Below are 7,415 nucleotides of genomic sequence, written 5' to 3' on the forward strand. Positions count from 1 at the left end.
TATTTAATTAAGTTATTTTTTTATTAATTATTTATTTATTTAATTAAATTATTTTATTTAATAATATTTTCTTTTTTATTAATTAATTAATTAATTAATTATTAAAGATTTTGGCGGGAAATTTTAATGGGAAGAACTTCTAGAATTATAATTTAGTATGATATGATGATGATATGATGATGATTATATAATTATAAAATAAACAATAGTAGTTATATAAAGTAAAAAATGGAGAAATAATTTAAGATTTTTTCTCTAAAATAAAAATAATTATTAAAAAAATAAAATATTATATATTATTTTAATAGTAATATGTGAGATGGTATCTATAAAAAAAAATTTGTAAAACCTGTTAGGATTTTGTTAGTTTAAAAACACGCACTCAAAACACAGAATAATGTAGTTATGCTCAATTTTCAAAAAAATGCCTTGATCCTTTCTATGTCTTTATAAATATCAACTTAAATGCAAGATTATGCATGAAACAAACGAGTTAAAACAAGAATTTGTCAGTCGCCTAAGCATATGGTAAACTAGAGTTGTCAAAATGGGTTACCCGGTCCTAAACAGGTTGGCCCTGGCGAACCCTGGACTTTTTAGGGCTGAGCCAAAAAGACTTTGTGTAATATGGGCTCGAGATTTACTACCTGAGCATGGTCCTAGATGGACTTCGGGCTACCCGGCGCTAAATGGGCTTTTTTATTTAAAAAAATTAAAATTAAAAATCCATAATATTTATTATAAATAAAATTAAAAATTAAGTTATTTTAAACATAATACATTTTTAAGTACTATATTATCTCTTATAAATACTATGATGTGTTTCTAAATACAATATATGTCTAAATTGTATAAAATAATACTTGAATATTTATTATAAGAGAAAAACTAATATAATACGATGAAAAAATGTTGATTATATTAATGTATAATATTTAAAAGGGAAAGATTGAATAAAATAGAGATAAAATTTAGTGAAGTGAGAAAAATCAATATGCTCTTTTGGAGTAAGATAATATAAACATTAATATAACAGAATCGACAAAATATAACACGTAAATTAGAATAAAATACCAATATTATAAATACGAAAATAGTTGTACCGGTAAGTGCTCAGTATCAAAATATTACAACACGAATACAAAAAGTCATGAATAAAACATAAATAGGCAACTGCTACTGAGTATGTCTAATGTGAACACCCTGCGACCTCCTTTGCTTACTATACATCGCCGCACCAACCGCCTCTCTAACAACCCTCTCCATGACGACAATCGCCTCATCACCGCCCCGCTGCATGATCCCTCTGTCCAACGCTTCCTGCCCAATCATTTGTATCCGCTGGCATACCGGTAGGAGATCTGTGGCATGGTCATCCTCGGCCTGCTAGTTCTCTAAGATATCCTCATGTGATGCCCTAGGTGGATCTCCCGGAGCATCGGGTGTCTTCAAAGGATATGACATCTGATAAAACCATGTCACATACCCATCTACACAGTACCAGCTCTGGGTGGCCACCATACACCGATACTCCTCAGGCACCAAATGATGCGCCCAATTCTCAAATATAGCAGTGAGGTCCTAGTGGGTAACAGTGTCATGAGCAACCTCAAACAGAGACCTCGGTATCATCTGCACATGTCCAAACTGTTTCATGCACCGCTCCGGAAGATACCTGACCATGGTGTTGGTCCTAGATGCCAACCATCCAGAATATAATGTGATACGGTCGAATGGGACAACATTACTGTAACCAATGAAGGGCGTCCGCTGGATGTCATCGTGAACAGTGCGGTCGAGGTACACGCGATATGGGCCCACCTTATTATTCCTCTTTTGGAGGATGTATTGTGCGGCCTTGGGCTTGGCGTCAGTGTACAAAGGATCAATGCCGAAGTCGTGGATGCGGTGGAAGTATGAAATGATCCAACCCTGAAACACAAATACGATAATATGTTAGTACACATTAGGAAATAACATATTAAATGTGATATAATTAAAAATAATTGTACCGTGAGAAATATGTAAGATCTAGTCAACTGTCGAGTCCTCCATAGGCATGCTTCATTCAGCTTCTGGTAGAGGTATACCAGAATATCGGTCCCCCAGTTCCACTCCTGCACTCGACTCAAATCCATAAAGTACCGGAGGTACGTCATGTCCACATAGTTGGCACTTTTGTCCACAAAAACCGTAGTGCCAACCAAGAACATAAACCAACACTACAAAGAACATCCTTAGTGGTACTCAACAAAAAAGTGTCACCCTCCTCCTCAACCTCAACTGCCGCCACCAAATGGTTCTCGTACATCTCTCTCAGGCTGGAGAACTGGATTTGTGCCCCACTTATTGGTTGGCACTCCCTCTCGGCCATAAATGGGTCCATGCCCAGAAAATCCACCATCCACTCGATGGCCTCAACCCGCTGTATGCGAGAATGGTCCAGCAACCCCCTTTGATCGGTAGGTGGAGCAGACAGGCGACGTCGTAAAAGGTGATCGTCAACTCCCCAACAGGAAGGTGGAAAGACAACATCTCCTTGTACCACCTTTCGATGAATGCCCCTAGCATTCCGTGGTTAACGGTACCATATTCGGTCAAGTATAACCCGCAGACCGGAGGCAACTATGTCATCGCTAAAACATTGAGCCTTTGGTATCTCGATATCAAATATTTTTTGCGCGTGGTTAACATATTTTATGGTCGCCCTCTCCTGTCATAAAAAAAAACAATGTTAGATAATGTTTTCGACTATTTGTAGTTAAAACTGTTAACCAATAAATTGTATTAAAAAAACTACCATCCCTCCCAAATACGTTGAGCGACGTGCTCATGGTACCATATCAACAGAGATGTGTCCGAAGGCCCTCCCGGGTAGCCCTCATCGCCCTGAGCCTCCTCCCCGTGTACACCCTCCTCCTCAGGCGCCTCCTCCTCCTCCTCCTCCTGGTGTTCCTCCACTACATCCTCCTCAACCTCACGGGAAGAAGACGTCCGAGTCAGCCTACTCCTCGATCCAGTTGAGGAACCTGCAGGCGCCTCATTGATCCGCTGTCGCACACGGATCAAAAATGAGTATTTTGTAAAATGGTAGTTTAATGGTAAAGACAACTCGAACATTGTTCCCACAAGGATTCTTGTTGATTAACCAAAGGTAAGTCAATTATAAAATATTTAAGCGATTAAATTAAGTCGATTATAAAATAATTAAGCGATTAAAATAAGTGATTATAAAATTAAGTCAATCTACTATTTTCGGTTCTTGCTTATCACATATTTATACCTTACCAATTCCCTAAGCGGCTTCGATCTCTATTCGATTTCTATATCAATTGACAAGCGCAAATCGATTTAGAATAGATTGAATTCCTATTTTGCGAATTAAGCAAACAAATTAAGCCCTAGTGAATTAAGCAAACATGAATTACAAACACGAATTAACGACAAAGCAACGTAATGGCGAATAAAAGTTAGGTAACGCGAATTAATTACAAACATATTAACCTCAAAGCATTGGAAACGCGATTACAGCAGATTGACTCTAAAGAATTTAGCTATACATACGGTTCGTACAAAGCAAAAGTTTTGAAGATGAAATCGTGAATAGTGAAAAACATGAATAGTCAATTGTACGGTCAAACCTAAGTACTAGATAGAACCAAACGGTTTACAGCCCAACTGGGTCAAATACATAACCCAGCCCAATACAAATGACCCAAAACTAAATAAAAAAACTAATGCTGCAACTTCAAACGCAATTCTGGAAAATATGTGTTCCGAATATGACTTCTACTCCAACATAAAAGTTGTAGATCTTTCTCTTAGATTTTCGACGATTATTAAAACGCCTCGATGTGATTCCCAGAGCTCCAATTACGATCGTTTTAGTACAAACTACTAAAGCAAAAAGTGAATACGAACATTAAATAACAATGGAAATAAACTAAAATAAGAAAACATTATAAAATATAAAAATAAGAAAAACAAACCATGAAAATGTATAAGTACAAACATAGAGAAATGTGCATCAAAATGCACTGATCAAATTCTCTCACAATTGTACTTTTGCACTCCGAGCATAAATTAAAACAAAGAAGCACACGGCAACATTTACTCATTCTAGGCTACAAACACCTATTAAAAAAATTATAGGCTACAAACTCTTCTTCGGTTAAGGTTGCATCAATAGGCACTAATCTTGCACATTAAGGATATCGTAGGAGCACATATCTGCAATTGTGCGGACATAAGCCTCCTGAACACACAAACCACTTCGAATCATGTATTATGCCAAAGCCCAACTTACTCATCCTCCTTTTTACTCTTTTTCATTCTGGCGCAATCACATTAAGCCCGTTATCTCCATACACTCATAGTAAGGCTACCGGTTAGTGTAACAACCGTTTTTCTTTAATTATTTATTTATGTGAATTAATTGTGAACTATGTGTTAGTTATATACTTAATTGATTTTATGTTGTTTTGGTTGGGAATTATTAGTGAGTAATATAAGATAGTGAGTGTTGTTGATTATTGGGCCTAAGTCGGTATTAGTAAGTGAGGGGTGTTAATTAGAGCCCATTAGTAATTTAAGATAGTAAGAGTTTAACTAAAACAAGGGTTTTGGAGGAAATAGAAACTTGAAGTTCATTTTGGGGTTTTTGGTGAAAGAAGAGAGAATAGAGGAGAGAAGAGGAGAATCTCAAGGTTGAAGATAGAGTTGGCTTCAATCCAAAACCTAAGGTAAGGGTAAGATTCTTTCATGCTAAAGGGATGTATGATGATGTTTTGGGTGGGGTTTTGATTGTATGTTGTTATCCATGATTGTGTAGAAGTTGAATAGAGATTGTTAGGGTTTATGTTAGACTTCTATGAAATGGTGAATTTAAGTATGATTGAAGATGCATTGATGTTAGAAGACCCATAATAGGTGTTATAATTGTGTCTATAACATGTATTCTATTAATATTCGTGATGCTTGGTGTTTTCCAACTTGATTGGGTTGAGTTTGGGGGTTTTTGGATGGGTTTTGTATGCTGTTTCTGTGTTTTGGAGTTTTCTAAAATCGCCAGTTCGCGACGCGACCCCTTGTTGGCGCCGCGAACCTCTTGGCAGAAACTTGGGAAAACTGGATCTGCTCAGTTCGCGCCGCGACCCCTTGTTGGCGCCGCGAACTGCTTGGCAGAAAGTTGGGAATTTTTGGATTCGCTCAGTTCGCGCCGCGACCCCTGTTGGCGCCGCGAACCCTGTTTTGCAGAATCTTTTCCAAACTTTGAAATGACGTAACTTTTGAACCGTAACTCCTTTTTAAGTGTCGTTTGAACCTATAAGAAGCTATAATTGAAACCTTTCTGATGAATATGATCTAAGAATGTTTGTAAACCTTTTTGAATCTTCCTTTAAATGAATTTGTTTGATGTTATGATTTGTGTGGTGAAGTGATGTGTTGTTGTATGATGATGCAACGTAGCGACGTGATTGGGAAGTGGTGAATTACTATAAAAGTAATGTTGTTAGTCGGTATTTGTAATGTATTTGTGAATATCGTGTTTGTATGGATGTTGCATCTAGTGAGTCACATCCATTGCATAAAGAGACGGTGGCCTTAATGGTAAAAAGTGACGGTGGCCTTAATGGCAATTAGCGACGGTGTGCCCAATGGCAAATCTTGAGACGTGGGAGTTTTACTCCAAATGGTACCACATGCATTTGCATAAGTCGAGTCACATATGAGTTGCATTCGAGTCTTACTTGATTTTGATGTGGTGACTTGATGATGAGATATTTGTTGCGATTGTATGGAATTTCACTTGTGAATTGTATTTATTGCCATAGTTGAATTGATGAAATTGTTGTCGTTCCTTATTTGATTATGTGATGTGAAATCGTTATATTGAGTATTGTGGTGAGAGGTGGTGACCAATGTATAATCTTTTCTCTTGCTTGGAATGTTATCATACGTTTCTTTATAATGAATGATATCTCACCCCTTATGTTTGAATGTTACCCTCCGTTGGTAACGTGCAGGTAACAACGTGGAGTAGCCGTGTACCTTATAGCTCGAGTCGGTGTGTCAATGCTATGATACGTAGCACTCGGGGGGAATGTTTGCGATACTTGCTTGTGCCTTGTTTTATGTCGATTATCTTTTCTTGAACTTTGATGTTATGTCTTGTAGAGATGTTTTGGACACATTGTGCCATGTTGGCAAGGACATATGTTGATCTAGATATGTGTTATTATTTGGATTCCGCTGCAATATGATGAAGTTGTTTTGATTTAAATGTTTGATGAATTATGAGTTTCCTCTAATATAAGTGTTATGTATCCATGTACTTTGAGCATGAATTGTAGTTTGTTTAAGTCGAATATGTGATGCCTCAAATTTGTTGCTTGTTCCGATGTTTTATACTCTGATTTCTCTTAATAATTGTGGGGTAGATTTGGGGTGTTACAGTTAGTGACTCTGATTCTTTTTGCATGGGGTTCTGGTACCTAAGTGGTATACCCCTTTTATTCCCCAATTGTAGTTGCGAGGGATCGGACCGTAATCCTCCCTACCAAGTTTAGCACCAGAAACCTCTAAACCAACTAACAACATGTCTTATTATCAATTTTTTGTGTAGGTTTCACAACCGTTGGGTTAAGTAACCGGGTGAGGGTCACCCAACTTAGAAGGTGCATTCCCTTTTCTTTTCTTTTTTCAAATAAAACTTGGATCACTCACTTATTTTCATCGGCTTCCTTACGTATAGCGCGTGTGAGATGGTGTCGACTGCAAAGACAAACAACTCAAGATCTATTAGAGAGTGAGAATTCAAGGCTATGTCATAACAAGTATTCAAAATGATTTCCATACTCAGGAGACTTGCGGTGTTAAGACGATACCGATCTTGTGAACTTTTCCCAAGTCTCCACAACTAACCACAAATTAATCTATAGCCTAAAACTTTCAAAAAGATGTTTTTTTTAAGAACTTAAAACAAAACAAAAAAAAAAAGAAAAAAATTGAAAGAAAACAAAACAAATAAATGATTCCCTCCCCCAGACTTAAGATATACATTATCCTCAATGAAAGAACATGAATATAAAATAAGAGTGAGAGAAAGGAAAGAACACACCCGAGGAGTCAAGGAGGATAAGTGATCACATAAGCAGCCTTTCCCAAAGAGAGGTCTTCTACATTCTCTTTTTCCAAAGTGGGGCTCTCATGGAGTAGCTTTGGGTAATGTCCATTTAACTTGAAATTTTTATTAGTGCCTTCGCCTTTTATTCTACGATCAAAGAATAATATTCAATAAGTAAAAGTGTCGAATGGACACGTGATCTTCTTTACCACAACATCGGAGTTCAAAAGATTGAGGAGCTGCCTCACTACTTTTGTTTCATCTTCCCCTTCAAATGAGAACCTGTGCA

This window comes from Vicia villosa, unplaced genomic scaffold (genome assembly GCF_029867415.1).
Source record: "Vicia villosa cultivar HV-30 ecotype Madison, WI unplaced genomic scaffold, Vvil1.0 ctg.001531F_1_1, whole genome shotgun sequence".
Classification (NCBI taxonomy): domain Eukaryota; kingdom Viridiplantae; phylum Streptophyta; class Magnoliopsida; order Fabales; family Fabaceae; genus Vicia; species Vicia villosa.